General features: G+C 38.9%; 1 pseudogene across 1 annotated transcript; it reads right to left on the bottom strand.

The window, feature by feature from the left end:
• Positions 1–12,617: 12,617 nt before the first annotated feature.
• Positions 12,618–14,083, bottom strand: LOC143869984 (uncharacterized; annotated as a pseudogene). The gene is made up of 3 exons (XR_013244918.1): positions 14,029–14,083; positions 13,746–13,891; positions 12,618–13,026 (listed from the first exon to the last, which is right to left on the bottom strand). The product of XR_013244918.1 is annotated as an uncharacterized LOC143869984 (transcript).
• Positions 14,084–16,880: the final 2,797 nt, after the last annotated feature.

A 16,880-nucleotide genomic window follows, 5' to 3' on the forward strand; every position in this document is an offset into this window, starting at 1 on the left:
GGAAATTCGATCCTAGCGTATACATACCAAAAAAATGGGCGTAAATTTTGTTTTATGCCCATTTTACTTCGAAAGAAATTGACGGAGTCTTTTACAAAAACAATAAGTGACAACAAATCTAAACACCCATGTTTAAATTCTGCTTAAGATGATGTTCTAATGATAAGAATTATCTAAGATTGATTTATTATACAACATATTGATGGTTATCTAACTGTCCAGTCTTCGATTCGATCTCGCCTGCCATTACATCAGGGATCTAAGGCCAACATTGAATGCAGATGCCATGATAAAGATTTCATTTATGAACCTTACTTCCTTGATAGATCATAAGTTTTATGTCAGCATCCTTTTTCATGCAAGCCACTATACCCCTCTTAGGTCATGCTTTTCCAATATGGTATGCTGGTGGTACCATATTTTTTGTACCTCACTTCACTATAAGGGCTATTTGCAAGGAAAATATTTAAGACGGAAATTTTTTCTTAGGAATTTACTTTCAACAGTTAGAGGAAACAATATAATTATGGTTAATATAGAAGGATATTATCATAAATTGAAGGTCCCTCTTAGTAAAAATTGCATAGGGTTGGTTCAAGTCATCTTTTCTTGTGTGTGATAAAGTAAGAAAATCTAGAATTATTTTTCCTTTCCAAACTTTTTACAGAAATTTCTGCAATCCAAATAGGGCTTTGAATTTGATAGGGGGACCATCACTTAAACCAATGGACGCTTGCCAACTATGGCATAACTAGGGCCCTATTCTTTTTTAGATTTTGAGTCCAAAATTTAGTATTGGAATCAAAATTATGTATAACTTTGTGTTTAATTTTGATCCCAATAATCAATTCTAGACTCAAAATCCAAAACGAATAGGACCAAGACTTAGAACAAAAGGAGTAAAGGACTTGAAAAGTGGATGTCCATGTAGGGTTATTTTGGTCATTTTAGTAGGGTAGAATAAAGTACAATTTTTTTAGTTTTATATAATGGGGCATGTACTTGCATGTATTTTAAAATTTATAATGGGGCCTAATCCATTCGATGATCCTCGAGTGGATGTCAATGTAAGGTTATTTTGGTCATTTTAGTAGCGTAGATTAAACTATTAAAGTACAATTTTTTCAATATTTATATGGTGTTTGTAGGGGTGCAACTCGGGTTGGGTTGGGTCGGGTTGAGGCCGACCCGAGGAACCCTTTTTCCCAACTGAACCCGATTTCCAGGCGGACGACGTTCATGCCGACCCGACCTGAGGAACCCCTTTTTTCCAACCCGAACCCGACCTAATCCGAGTTCAACCCAACCCAACCCGACTTTTTAAGCTTACAAAAAAAATTGATAAAAAATTATTGGTTTTCATTCAGTCGAGCTGCCCAAATCCTCAACCCTAGCCCGCCCCGACGTTTTTTTGGGTTGAACCAAACCCGAGTTGCACCTCTAGGTGTTTGCATGTATTTTAAAAATATATGATGGGCCCTACTCCATCCGATGATCCAAACCATTCATTTGTTGAGCTTCACTGTAAAGTAGGCCGTACCCCGAAAATCATCTCCACAGGATAATCCTAACCCTCCAATCTATAGTGTTTTCTACATTGTATTATCATTTACAAAAAATCAGAGGGTTAGGATCATCCTATGAAGATGATTCTAGTGGATTGGCCTATTAGTCCCAAGAAATGAATGGTTTAGATCATCTATTGGAGTGGGCCCCATTCATTATTTCAATTAGTGTAAGTATGTGCCGACACTATGTACAAAAAGACTGGTTTTTTGTTTTTGGTTAATAGGGTTAATCTTGTAGTTTTATGGAATATTGAGGGTTGTCTTATTCGTCCGTACTACTACTTACACTCTCGAACCCTTGCGGCGGAAATTCCTCCCGCGACCCACTCTCCCCCAATCCCGAGGTCGATCTGCGTCCCTGAATCTTGGGCTCCTAAACGACTTTGCCCCTGAAATAATATACCCTTTTTCTTGCCCAAAATAACAGATACGCCCTTATAAATTTAGAGGTCAAAACTACCCTCGTCCCACTCTTCTCTCTCACATCCCCTCACACGCGACTTTTATCCAATTGGTTATCTGAGTATGCGGAAAATAATAGAGAAACTATTTAGTGTAATCACTTATAGTCCCGTATTTTTATAAAAGTACTGGACGTCCTGCACCATAGGATGATCCAAACCGTCCATTTGATGGGCCTCAATGTAAATAGGTTGTGCCCAAAAAAATATTTCCATAGGATGATTATAGCCCTTTGATCTATTGACAAAATGCATATTGTGGGCAAGGTTTTAAATTTCGGTTTCAGTGCCTATTTCGGCGAAATCCGAAATTTGGTATTAAGCTTCAAAAATTTGGGACTGAAATTTCGGGCTGAAAATTTGTAACATTTTTTTAAAAATGCCATTTTCTCGAAATTTCGGATTTTGGTCGAAATTTAAAACCATGATTGTGGGAAACTCTATAGATGAGAGGGGTTGAAATCATCATAGGAATTTCCGAAATTCCGAAATTCGGCCGAAATTTCGGATTTTGGTCGAAATTTAAAACCATGATTGTGGGAAACTCTATAGATGGGAGGGGTTGAAATCATCAAACGTAAATGATTTTTTGGGCACAACCTATTTATGTTATGGCTCATCAAATGGACGGTTCGGATCATCCTATGTAGTACTTTTAGAAAAATACAGGACTATGGGACCAATATGTCATGGCTTGTGTGCCCCATCAGGTACTTTTAGAAAAATCATCTTAAGGCTTATTCCATATAAAATCTAGAGGAAAAGGTAGGGATGTAAACGGATCTACTTGGGATCCGATACCTTTATGTCTTAGTCACGACCCGTTTGGATCTGTCATTGAATCCGAAAGTGAAAAAATGAAGGGTTTTCTTGTTTTTTTTTGGTAGTTTGTAGGACTTTATGCTACAAAAAAAGAAGAAGAGATTTTATACTATGTGTGCGTAGTGAAGTCAAGTACTCTTTTTAAAAAGTACAATGGAGCCAATGATCCAAACCATTCATTTGACGGGCCACAACGTAAATAGGTTCGTAATTCATCTCCATATGATGATCCTAACCCTCCGATCTGTAGAGGTTTCTGTAATGTGCAGTCCCTTTTCAGATTGGAGGGTTAGGATCGTCGTATGGAGATAATTTATGGGGGTACGACCTATTTATGTGGTGGCCCATTAAGTGAACAGTTTGGATCATCCTAATAAGTGGGCCCCACTTACTACCCATCATATAAAACCTCCAAAAATACCCCTCAGACATAAATGGAGAAAGTTATGAAGCCTGGAAATAATTTCGGATCTTAGGATATTGATCCAATGGGCATGCTGGGATACAATTATTGTACGTACAAATCATATTGGGTCCCAACGTTGAATGATCTAAACCGTTCATTAGATAGGTCCTGCTTTAGATCTCCAGTAAGTGACCTAAAATTAATGATAAGTGGGTCCCATCATATATCACATTGGGCGTGCCACATGAGGTTGTGCCCTAATGAAATAGTCCTCGGGTCATAGATGTTGTGCATGGTGTGGACCCTAGGGCACACGGTTTGAACCACTTTGGATGTTAACAATTGCATTTGAAAAGTCACCCAGTTGACTCCAAAATCGACCGAGTCGACTTAGATAGTCCACTATTCTACAAAGAAATCGAAATTACAAGGGCTTTAAATGTGGGCCCATTTTGAAATTACAAGCCATTGATGATGCTTTATTTGCTCAATCTGTCTACAATCGACAATAGACTAATGATCTGAACCGTTCATCACGTGCCCTCGACCTGGATCGATCACTACAATCGACGATAGCCTTAAACAATCTCCCAGGTTGAAGAATTAAAAGGAGATGTATAGCTAATGGGCGACGTTCAACTGGAAATCCTCTATAGTTGGTATGTTTAATTGGTGAGAATTATAGACCCATGCCACGTTTTAGGGGTGCAACTCAGGTCAAGCTTTTACTACAAAATTGGGTCGGGTTTGGGTTAGTTCCCATTCATTTTTAGCAAAAGTTCAACCCCACCCGCACCCAAGAAGTTGCACGACAACCTCATGTAGTCATGTTAGATGTCGATAGTCTTCAAATATATTGATAGACTACAAATATTTGTTCTGGTTATGGCATTTTCTTCTTTAGCAAAAACAAAGTGGTTCCATCTTGTCTACTTCAAGCAATCTCTTTATATCTTTTGGGGGAGACCACATACAATCAACATCAGAGGTAAAAATGAAAATCCTCTGATGCATTAGCTTCTCTATATGAGATATTTCCACGTTGTTTCCATCAACCAAGGAGGTCTCTTTCAGAGATAATGACTCTTCACTAAAAACATAGAAACCCTAGAATTATTGTTGTAGAATCACCTTCAATCCAAAGCTTAGAAATTCTAAATCTAACCCGAATTACCATCTTTAATATCTTGCTTGAGATTATCTTTTACTCCATGTTTGGCAACCGTGAAATTTTTTTTTTGTCATGGAATATTAGCTTAACCAAGTGGCCGGAAAAAAATAAAAAATAAAAAATTTTCATGTGTTTTCATCATTAAAGAACCATCAAAGGATCTTTAAACACCGACTCGATGAGGGCTTAGCCCTAATAATAATGTGAGGATTGAGATAGAATGGGCAGATCTTTGAATTGATGTCTCCTTTCATTTTTTCATCAATTGCGTTGGTCCCGTCTATCAACTGTCTTGATTTAATGTTATCGGATTTGCTAAGCGATTTCGTGGAAAGTCATTTAGCGGCTCACTTTTTCAGAAAGTAAAGTGGGAGCCACTTCATAGGATGATCCAAATCGTTCATTTGTTGGGCCACAAATTAAATAGGCTGTACCACATAAATCATCTCCATAGGATGATCCTATCCCTCCGATCTATGGATGTTTCTATAATTAATGTGGATTCCCTTTACATATCGGAGGGTTAGGAACAAGCTATGGAAATGATTTTTGATTTACAACCTATTTACATACTAGATAAGCTGGGGTTTGGGGACTATTTACATACCCATTTACATTGTGGCCAAACAAATGAACTGTTTGGATTAGACGAAGTAAATGAATAAGACAAAATCTGCTAAAAAGTGAGCTGGTGTGGCTGTTCTCTCCTGCAAAAGTGAGCTGCGGAATGGCTTTCTGTGGAATTGCCGAATATTTTCATGCCCTTTTCCATCATTTTCACTTGTCAGGCTTCATGAAAATCATGGCATTTTCAACTTTTGTTTGTTTTTCTTGCAAATAGTATGAACCCGATAATGTAGCTTCACAAGTGTGGATTATCCAATTAATGATACGACACGCTCTCTCACAAGTCACAACTCACAAGTCACAAGTCACAAGTCACAAGCCAATTAAATACTTGGACACTAGCAATGAGAGCGTGAATAACAAGTCATTGAAGCGCTGAGATCATTACCCTAATAATATTAATCCTTATTATAGTCGATCTCTTCGTAGGAGTTTTTATTAGGCACCTCGGGTCGGGTAGGGTCGGGTTCAGGTTGAGTTTTCTCTACGCGGGTTGAATTCAGGTTGAAGGCATGGGCAAGCGGACCTGAGTAAAACCCGACTTTTTTATCATTTTTATTTTTACTAAGCATAAAAACTCGGATTGGGTCGGGTTGGAAAAAGGGGTTCCTCGGGTCAGGTCGGGTTGAACCTTATCGCTTTGGAACTCGGGCCGGGTTCGGGTTGGCCTCAACCCGACCCAACCGACCGGAGTTGCATCCCTAGTCTTTATATGGTGTTTCAGGAAAGGAAGCACACATACTTTTCGAAAAGAATAGGAGTGTGATCCAAACGGTTCATCTGTTGGGCCACAATGTTAACAGGCGGAGACCCAAAAATCCTTTCCATAGGTGTTCCTAACACTCCTATCTGTAGAGGTTTCTATAATGTTCAGTCCCTTTACAGATCGGAGGGTTAGGATCATCCTGTGGAGATGATTTTCGAGGTACAACCTATTTGCGTTGTGCCCCAACAAATGAACGGTTTGGATCATCCTATGAAGTGGACCTCACTCTATTTTTTCAAAAACACGCTTTTGCTCGGACACTACAGAAACTCCTCTAGCTATGTATTACCTTCATGGTTAGCATTATCCATCCAAGATGTTGGAATTGATACATACGCCCCCTTTTCTTCTCCAGGACACCCCCTTGTAGTTTAAGAAGAGCAGTCATAATTCATAAATAAACCAGAGGTGTGGCGGGATGAAGAAAACAGGGTAAATATATCACCTGTTTTTTAGGTTGAAATGAGAGGAAAAACTCACCCTTGCCCAGGGCCAAGTCAGCTCTAGTCAAGTCATAGGCCAAGTAGTACAAAAACAATGAATCAAAATAATCTAATCTAACTAATATATATATATATATATATAGTTCATAAGGTGTCACCTCATATAGCTTATATGAGGTGGCGCTTAAAAACATAAGGGGCCTTCTTTGTTTGGATTGTCCAAAGCATTCATTTGATAGGCCCTCACATAGATAGGGTGTGCCCAAAAAATCAGCTGCATAGGATCATCCTAATCATTTGATTTGTGGAGGTTAAAAATGGACAGGTTTGTGAAGTTTATACACGTCCATTTTAACCTCCATAAATCGAAGGGTTAGAATGATCCTATGGAGATGATTTTTTAGGCACATCCTATCTATGTCAGGGCCATCAAATGAATGATTTGGATCATCATTAACGTGGGCTCACTGTGTTTTTTAGGCACATCCTATCTATATATATATATAGAGAGAGAGAGAGAGAGAGAGAGAGAATAGAGTTCCTAAGGTGTTACCTCATATAGCTTATATGAGGTGGCGCTGACAAAACATAAGGGGCTCACATTTTTGGGGTGATCCAAACCACTCATTTGAAAGGCTCTTAGATGGATATGGTGCCTACAAAAAATCAGGTCCATAGGATCATCCTAACCCTTCCATTTATGGAGATTAAAAATGGGCAAATTTATGGAGGTTTATACCCATCCATTTCAACCTCCACAAATGGAAGGGTAAGGATGATCCTATGAAGTTCATTTTTTGGGCACACCCTATCTATGTGAGGGCCTATCAAATGAATGCTTTGGATCACCTAAACAAAGTACGCCCCTTATGTTTTGAAGCGCCACCTCATATAAGCTATATGAGGTGACACCTTAGGAACTCTATTCTCATATATATATATATATATATATATATATATATATATATATATATATATATATATATATATATATATATATATATATATATATAAGACAAAATGATGGGTTAAGTTCTTTCACCTTTGCCATTATTTCCGCTTGTGTCCCACTGCCATAATTCCAATTGTATCCCACATGTAAGGGCATCTGTGTCATTTGCAGTTATTTCCGCTTGTGTCCCACCTTTTGATCCACATGTCAGCATTACTCTTTTACCATTAACCCCTTTGCTGATATCTGACATTTGTCTCTATGAGAAATTATTTGAGGGTAAAATCCTAATCTACATACGAATACTAAGAAGAGGTAAAGACATATGACAATGACTAAAGAACTACTCATGCAGGACACTTGCAAAATATTGATGGATTCCGGGCACCTGAAAATGAACAACAATTATGGAAACCCCTATCGATTGGAGGGCTAGGATCAGCCTATATCGATTAGAGGGCTAGGATCAACCTATGAAAATGGATTTAGGGGCACAACCGATTGATGTTGTGTTCCATCACTTGGACGGTTTAGATCAACCTATAACCCTCTATAGATCGGAGGGTTCGGATCAACCTATGAAAATTATTTTTGGGGCACAACCTATGTAAGAAGTGGCCCATCCAAAAGAAATTTCTTTTCTTTTTGTCTGGGATTTACACGTCAGCATTACTCTTTTACCATTAACCCCTTTGCTGATATCTAACATTTATCTCTATGAGAAATTATTTCATGGTAAAATCGTAATCTACATACGAAAAGTACTGACACAGGGTACGGGCCATACCGTACATTTTAATAGAGTGAGGAGTGCGATCATCAAAATACGGTGAGTAGTGCCATTATAAAATATGGTAGTAAGAACATTAGCACTATATATAATTTCAAACCGTTGTTGTAACTTGGATGTTCCCACACAGGTCGGGCTCAACCCGAACCCGACGGGTTCCACCCGAATTTGGGTTGGGTTGGGCTAAGCTTTTTCGCCAATCGGGTTGGGTTGGGTTGGGAAAAATCAACCCCAATTGGAAATCGAGTTGGGTCAGGTTGGGCTGTCGAGCAACCCGACCTGACCCGAAACCTGAATTTGGGTTCCATCTGATGAAGTTCTGTATATGTGTGTTTTTCTTTTTCAACATTGAAATAGTCTCTACAATCCACAATGGACGGTTTGGATAATCCTATGGTGCGGGCCATACCATACTTGAATAAAGTGAGGAGTGTGATCATCAAAATATAGTAGTGCGCACAATATTTTCCTTTGTTAATTGTTAGTCCCTGTTTGGTGTGGATTTTGAGAACCGATTGTGAGTTAAAAACTGATTATTGGTGACTCACTATTGGTTCTTAAAATCCAAAACAACCCGGCTTGAGTTGAGGTGGTCAACAATTGGTACCATATCAAATCGGGTCAGCCCGACCCAACCCAACCCGAATTGGGTCGGGTTGACACCCAAGTTGCACCCTTAACGATGATGAAAAATCTACTTTTCCTTATTCACTATGTGCGGGTCAAATTACAGAAATGTTGATATTACGAATGCTAGACACTTGTCAAAATATTGACGAATTCTGGGCACCTTAAAAGGAACAACAATCATGGAAACCTCTATAGATTGGAGGGCTACGATCAGCCTATGGAAATGATTTTACAGGCACAACCTATTGATGTTGTGTTCCATCACATGGACGGTTTAGATCAACCTATGATGTGGTCTGTACAATTTTAAATGGATAGCACGTGCACATTTTTACTAGTAGACATAACATCTCATAGAGGAAGAAAATAAAAAAATTCTAACTCTGCTCTAGTCACTCCCGCACAAGCAAGGTGATCCACTTCACAATTTGCCGACTTCTTGACGTGATGGTCAGGGGCGATGCCACATGAGAGGAAAGGGGGGCAATTGCCCCCCTTATTTTTTTGGAAAAAAAAAATATGCCTTTATTTTTTAATAATTTTTTAATACTTACCCCCTTTTTTTAAAAATATGCCCCCCTTTCCAATAGAAAATAAGTTTAAAATTTTAATTTTACCATTTTTATCTCTCTTTTTTGTGCAAAATTTACTATAATTTTTGCCCCCTTGTGCAAAATTTCAGATAGAAATTTTTTCTATCTTAATTTCAAGATAGATAAAAAATTACTATAATTTTTGCCCCCCTTGTGCAAAATTTCTGGCATCGCCCCTGGTGATGGTAGCGAACCGAAAGACCCTAGTGTTGCAGAATTGGGGCTCAAAATCAGCCCTCCGTGATGACCCGTTAACAATCCGAACACGAAAGTGTGTTTCCGGATTTTCGTGTTAACAATACGCAGCGTTTCCAAAGTAAATTTGCAAAGAACGAAATAATAAGGTGCAAGCCAAACCAAATATAAAGCACACAAGAACACTAAGATTTTACGTGGTTCACCACACGATGTGTGTAGCTACGTCCACGGGAGAAGACTTCAAAAGATTTCACTATGTGGAAAATAAATGGGGTACAAGAAGCACTCAACGGATAACAAAAGCCAAAAGCTTTCTTCGGATTACACAAGAAATAATCCTTACGCCATCTAGGATCCAAGCGCCTTTACTCCTTATCGGCCCATGCTTCTTCTTCTACAAGAGACCCCAAATCAGTTGTATACTCTTCTCTTGTTCTACACAGGATAGATGTACAAGCCCAGGAGATGTTTTTCTTTTTTCTTCACTCGGTAGAACTTTTTTCCAATAACGTATTTTCGTTATTTTTCTTCTTCTGTTGAAGCCGTACCAAGTCGAGCCTTGCTTTTCGCTTTGGGTAACTTCCCAAACGAATAAGCCGTACTTGTGGTTATTTTTTAAAAAGCTGATGCAAGAGTCCAATTTGAAAAGGACACGTAATATGCCTCTGAGAATTCAAGGCAATAACAACACCTAGACCAGATCCAATATCTCATCAAGGAACTCAGAAAATCTCCTTGGGTGGGGAGAATGGTCTTCCAACCATTTGATGATATTTTGAGAATTGCCCTCCACAATAAGGTCATCCAATTCTCTTTCCAACAACAGTCTAAAGCCTCATATCCTCTTCATTAGAGTCCACAATTCCTATCAGCCCAAAAGGCCCACTTTGTGAAACTGTTCTCCTCTATAAGAACACTGCCCATATATGAGGTCCCCGGGTTGCCCAAGCTAGAGCCATCAGAATTCAGTTCCAATCACCCAACGACAAATATATTACTCTCCTTACTCTCATGCGTGTTGAAGGTGTGTTGGAGAAAAAATGCAAATCGGAGGCACAATTCGGTTTTTTAGGAGAATTCGCACCTAAAATAGGGTTTAGGGCCATGTTTAATCATGTAGTGAACTAGACACACATTCATTACAAGATTGGGAATGCATTAGGCACAACATTTCCGATGAAATTTCTACTTGCTAACGGGAGCCCTAAGGGCACTCGTCAAGGTGCATTGGGAAAGGAATTTTCCAATCATTTTTCACATTGTTTGAGAATTTTACAAATGTTTTGAATCATTTTTATCAAAACATTTGTAAAATTCCTTTCCTAAGGCACCTTAACGAGCACCCGTTAGCAAAAGCCCATACTTAAATTGGCTTAAATTGATCTTTAAAGTTATATTTGCAAATAGATAAATACATAATAGACCTTGTAGCAGAAAAAAAATTAAATAGTTAGAAGAATTAGGTCACCTAACACCTTTATAAACATTGGTTTATAAAAAGGCCACTGAAATGGGCACTACCATGTTAACATGTTTTGATATTTGCACTTACATTGTCGTTGCTTTCTTAAATTGCTTCCAATAGCTCTTTTGGAAACTGTGATAACCATTGACAGCTGGTTAGATAGTAAAAGACGAGTTAATTTAGTGCAATTATAAAAGCAAGGTAGTGCAACTATCAGTACTTTAAAAATTAGAGATGAAATTACACTTGAGAAGCTAGTGTAAAATTAGAAGATCTGACGGAGTATGGAAGATTTTATATACTCTGTGACGATAGTCCAGTATTTTTTATAAAAAAAAACTCTATAGACCGGAGGGTTAGGATCATCCGATGAAGTGGGCCCTACAGTACTTTTCAAAATACACTAGACTTCACGTGCACATACCATCCTATAGCTATTTAAGTCAGTGTTTAAAAATGCGGATTTGACGCGGAACGCGGCCAGGAAAAATCCTTGTCGACTCGGCGCGGACGCGGCCAACAACGTGGTTGACGCGGTCATAACTTGGGAGAGTCTCGACTCGGGGGAGTTCCTTGTCGAGTCAAGGAGTTTTTAAACACTGATTTAAGGAGTGGACTAACAAATGAATGGTTTGGATCATCCTATGAAGTGGGCCCTACAGTATTTTCTGAAAAACACTAGACTTTGTGGGCACACACCATAGAAAATCTCAGGAGTACATGCATCTGAGATACAACATTTATTGAAACATAAAAGAAAGTATGAAGACAATTTATTCATTGGAGGAAACCTAAACATCCTACTTCTCTAACTAGCCCTTTATGTTTACTATTTTTTCACACCTCTACCCATCATTATTTTTACTATCTATACAAAAATGAAATATTCATTTATACTATGCTTCCCATTATTTGGTCTTGCCTTGTTTTCCACTACTTCTATTACCTTATAGAGGAAGTCATGATGGTGATGTGCGGCCAATAGGAGAGCCCTTTCACCTCTTTTTTGCAAGGGCGCATGATGGTGATGTGTGGCCAATAGGAGAGCCTTTTCACCTCTTTTTTGCAAGGGCTCCCTTCAGTCTAGACTTCCTCTAAAATAACTAGGCGAGCTAGGCCTTATTATTTTGGTGGGAAGCCAAAATAGATAAGGTGTTGTTTTAGGGTATAAAAAGTCTCCATGACAAAGAGGGAATAAATAAGGAGAAGGAAAAGACTGCTTATCTCTTGGATCTCGTTTGGTTGCATCTGGGAAAACCTTAAGAAAAAGATTTTTTTTTTTTTTTTGGAAATGTTATCAGCACAGCCATATTTGATATTTGCACAAATCCAATTGTCTTTTCTTCTTTAATTAGTTCGTGAGATATTTTTGGGAAAAACAAACAATAGAAAAACAAGAAATTGTGAAAAAAATTTCTTTTCCAAACATTACAATAAAACTCCTGCAATCCAAATAGGGCCTAAGAGGGAATTGCACCATTATATGGTGCAATTGAGTTGCAACTTTTCTGATGAGTTGTTTCATATATAGCTCTTTGGGAATCGTAACAACCTTTTGGCCATGTTTGGCGGCCTTGAAAAAATATTCCATGGAGTATTTGTAAAAGCCAATTGCTAGAGATAGGAAGGAAAGGGAGAAACTTGAGAGGGTGGGAATGAGGGAGGCATGACAAGCCTCTAAAAATTGCTTACTTTCTTTATGCCCGATTGTGACTGCTACTGATTTTGGTATATTTAGAAACCCTACATTACATATTACGGGAAAAAAAATTAGGAAAACAAAATTCCAATTTTAAGTGGGAAATATCAATCAAATACCTCAAGCTACTCTCACATGCAACTTCAATTAGTCAATTGCATGCAAGATGAGTGGGGTTGCAATGGTGTGCTAGTCGCGGATCGACGATGAGGATTGCCTAGCAATGGGATACTTCCGGGCATTCTTCACTAGCTTCAAGAGGGCCACTTGGCCGAGATCAAGTCCGCACACATCAGCAAGGCGAACAAGGTAGAGTAAAACATCAGATAATTCCTCTTCCAGATGCTCTCTATAGGAAGGAGACCAATTTGGAAGCCCTCTTCCAACCTCGCCCTTCCACTGGAATATCTCCGACAGCTCTCCTACCTCTCCCACCTACAAGAAGGTGATGCATATCAATAGAGTAGTGTTTAAAAACGTGGAACGCTGCTGAAGAAAATCCTAGTCGACTCAGCACGACGCGGTCAAGTACTCGGTTGACATGGTCATAATTCGGGAGAGTCAATAGAGTGTTTATTGAATCACCGGAGCAAAACATGGAATGCGGTGGCAAAATGCAGAATGCAGGCTAGGTAAAAGGGAGTCGACTCGGGGGAGTCCACAACGACGCAGGGGAGTTTTAAAACTATGCAATAGAGATGCCACATTTTCATATAAGATTATTTGTATATAATCATATACAACGACGCAGGGGAATCCACAATGACCATTTGTATATAATCATATATATCTTGCCCTCTTATGATACCCTTTCAGTATTCTCTGAAGAAGAAATAATCTCATTTGCAAACAATAATTATAATGGCTTTATATTTAACTTTGGATGATGTAGTTAATGGCTTCCAACAGCTTAAGAGCACCCTTGCAAAAACCATCCTCAAGGGCACCCCTTTGGATCCACTTCACCCAACTGCATTCATCATTCTTTTAATTTTGTTTTTTAGTGCCATTTTAAATGTTTTTCTGTGACGTGGATCCAATGGAACGCCTTTAACGCTGGGTTTTTGCAAGGGCGGCCTCAATCTAGCATTCCACACACACACACACAATTTTTAGAGGTATCCAAAGAAGCCCCAAGTTTTTATAGGAGTTACCAGGGCTAAGAGAAGGTTTCTGGGGCTATGGAACTGATCCCATTCCCTTGCTTTAGCAAACTCTGCAACCATGTCTCTTAACTCTGCAAGGGAAACATCCTTAGCTGTTAGGGGATATTCATGAGAATGCTCCGTCCCTTCTTCACCTTGGTCGTTTTACACTCCTCACACCCATGCAGACTCAAATATAAAGGGAGGGAATTTTGTGTGTGTGTGTGTGGGTGGGGTGGGGGGGATGCTATTAATATCCGAACACTCGATGCTCTTTAGAGTTAGTGGATACCTGAGTATTCCCATAAAATAGTAAAACATGTGAGGTATGACAAGATTTTCCCCATATTCTCATTCTTGACTTGATGCCACTTAGTCTAGTTGCATAATTTTCTTCATTGATTGGCCGATTTGTCTGGCTCTTCTTGCTCTAGCCACTTATCCATGAATCTAGGTTTTGTAAAAAAGGAATTGGGTTCCTTCTTCCCCTTTCCACAACCCACATCTTATGAAAAGATTTCTATTCGAAGAGGACCATATATGGTGGCTGCACCATCTATTACTAAGGGTATTGTTTCCTATCCCTTAAGTGCTGAGACAAAACATACGTAATAGGGGCACTTTAGTGACACATACTGAATTTTTTTTTGCAAAATAGGTTAACTTCCATTATCGACCTCTCGACCTGATATGCGGGCCTGCGTCACACAACTTGCCCACACATCTATGGGTGAGTCAGATATATATAGATGGCGGTGCATGTTAAACTACATGACTAGAATCGATCCCTTCGATCCTTGGCATTCAAATCAAAGAAAAGCTCCTCATCTAATTAGAGATATACCTAGCGCAATTGCCGCTTTAAAAATCTTTTGAATCTCGCTTTTCCGTGCACAACACCAACCAGGAAACGCCACTTGCTCTTCTCTTCCTTCTACTCTCTACTCGGTCAATGGGAGACCTTCCTTTTGACATGAATTCTCTCTTACAAAAGGAGATGGAAAACATAAGAGAGAGGAAGAGGGACCAGGGGCCATATTATAAGCGAAGAAAGCTCCCATAAAGCTTTCCTATCTAAGCCATTTTCATTTGGTATTGTGGGCCCCCTTTCCCTTTTGCCTGCAAAACTTCTAACCTCAGTGAGAGCTCCTATTAGATAATTGGTTGAAACGACAAGAATAGCAACTTGGTAGAGAAATATTTGGAGCCCAAGAACCTTCCAAAATCTTAGTGAATAATTGACACAATCAAGAATTGCCTTATTGCAAAGGCCATATAAGGTTAAAAAGTTCTAAGATTAGAAACTTCTAACAGTGCATGCTTGCATTGTCTTTGTGTCCATCTCTGGGTCACTGTATGTATGTTTACATGTGCACACGGAAATTAATTAGTTAGTTGCTCTTACATAAGGGATACATGTTGAGACAGGACATATGGGGTGCTTTAGTGACACATATACTAAATATAAATATAAAAAAATATTTGCGCTAGGGGTTTCTTCTGGTGATAAAATCCGCCGGGCAAATCATTCCGATCGTGCACAAATTAACGAAAAAGATAAATCAATTAAAAAAAGCCACAAGATGTACACCAAGATTTTATGTAATTTGACCAAGCGTACATTCACGGGCAAGAAACACGATCTTCCACTATGAGAAAAACAATATACAAGAATTAATTACAATGGATTAAACCCGCAGCCCGCAACCCGCAACCCTTTCCTTTCTTCTTAACCCATGACCGTACACCCCAGAGAGAAAACCCCACGAGAAAACTCCAAGAGAAAACCCCAAGAAGAAAGCCCACAACAAGAACGCAAGAAAAAAACTCTCTTCTCTTGTCTCTTTTTCTCTCTCTCTTTTCTCAAAAGGTAGCCGACACACCTCACCCAACAAACCTTGCCTTTGGAGAATGTTTTATCCCTAGGTTATCAAGAACCTAAAAAACCCACTTTCCAAAACATAATGGAGCTTCCATTTTGTCTCTGCCTTGTCCCTTCCCACCGACAACCAGCAACCTTGTGCCTACCAGCAACGGTGGTGGGAAATAAGGCAACTTTCCCAACATCTTCTATAGTTGACACACATGACATGTCAGCATGCTACCCACAACGGCGTGTGCAGCTATGTGCCTACACATCCACGGCTAAGTCGGATAGGTATTAGGCGGTGGTGCATGCATGCGCTGTGTCTCTCTACATGTGTGCGCGCACGCACACACGAGCATTCATTAGCGGATGTCACTTAATTATAGGATAAAAATGCAAACATATATCAATATAGAGTAAGGGCGATGATAAATTCGCACCTGTAGGATAATTCACACCCTTTAAAGGAGGGTATGTAGCAGACTTTAATGCTTTTTTACGTCAATTCATGTTAAAGGGGTGCAAATTATCCTAAAGGGGGTGCGAATTTACCACTGCCTTAAGAGAGAATGTGAGATGATAAATAATCCATAGATATCTAAACAGAGGAAACCATGCTTCGTTAGGGTGCAAATTCTTTGTAAATGTTGGGATTGTGATTTGTTTTCCAAGATAGACAAGTGGGACAATCCAAGTTTTAATGAGAGTTTCTTTCTCTTTTGGTTCACTTGTTTTAATATGAGACAAAGAGATAAATTTTTTAGGTTCGATCTTTTGAGTTGAGAATGATCAGTTAAGGGATTGACTGTGATCCCACGAATATAGGCGATTGTCAAACCACGTAAACTTGTGAAGATCTTGTCGCTCATGATTTATTTATTATCAAAGTTATGGTTGGAGTGACTGTTACTGAACAACAATCACGAATGATGTGGTTTTGAAAGCTTGACATATATTCTACTTATAGATGGAGTTTTATAAAAGTTTGTTACAATGTAACATCAATTCAAATATCTGAGTGGTTTAGTTTTGATTTTGAGGTTGTGGATTGATCAAAGGAGATTCTGAACGATTAAGAGTCAATATGAGCAAAGCTCTCTTGGATTTTTGAAACTTGTATTCATGTATCTAGATGATCGCAGTTTCACACAGTTGTAAAGCTAAAGTTGAACTATTTCCTTTCAAAATTTGTGGTGTGATTGGGATTGATCTAAAATAGTGGCAAATGAATCAACATCAAAATTTGAGATTAAAAAAAATTAATTAAAAGAGTAGAG

Source organism: Tasmannia lanceolata, unplaced genomic scaffold (genome assembly GCF_043159265.1).
Source record: "Tasmannia lanceolata isolate RefF3 unplaced genomic scaffold, GAP_Taslan_0.1 ptg000003l, whole genome shotgun sequence".
Lineage (NCBI taxonomy): Eukaryota > Viridiplantae > Streptophyta > Magnoliopsida > Canellales > Winteraceae > Tasmannia > Tasmannia lanceolata.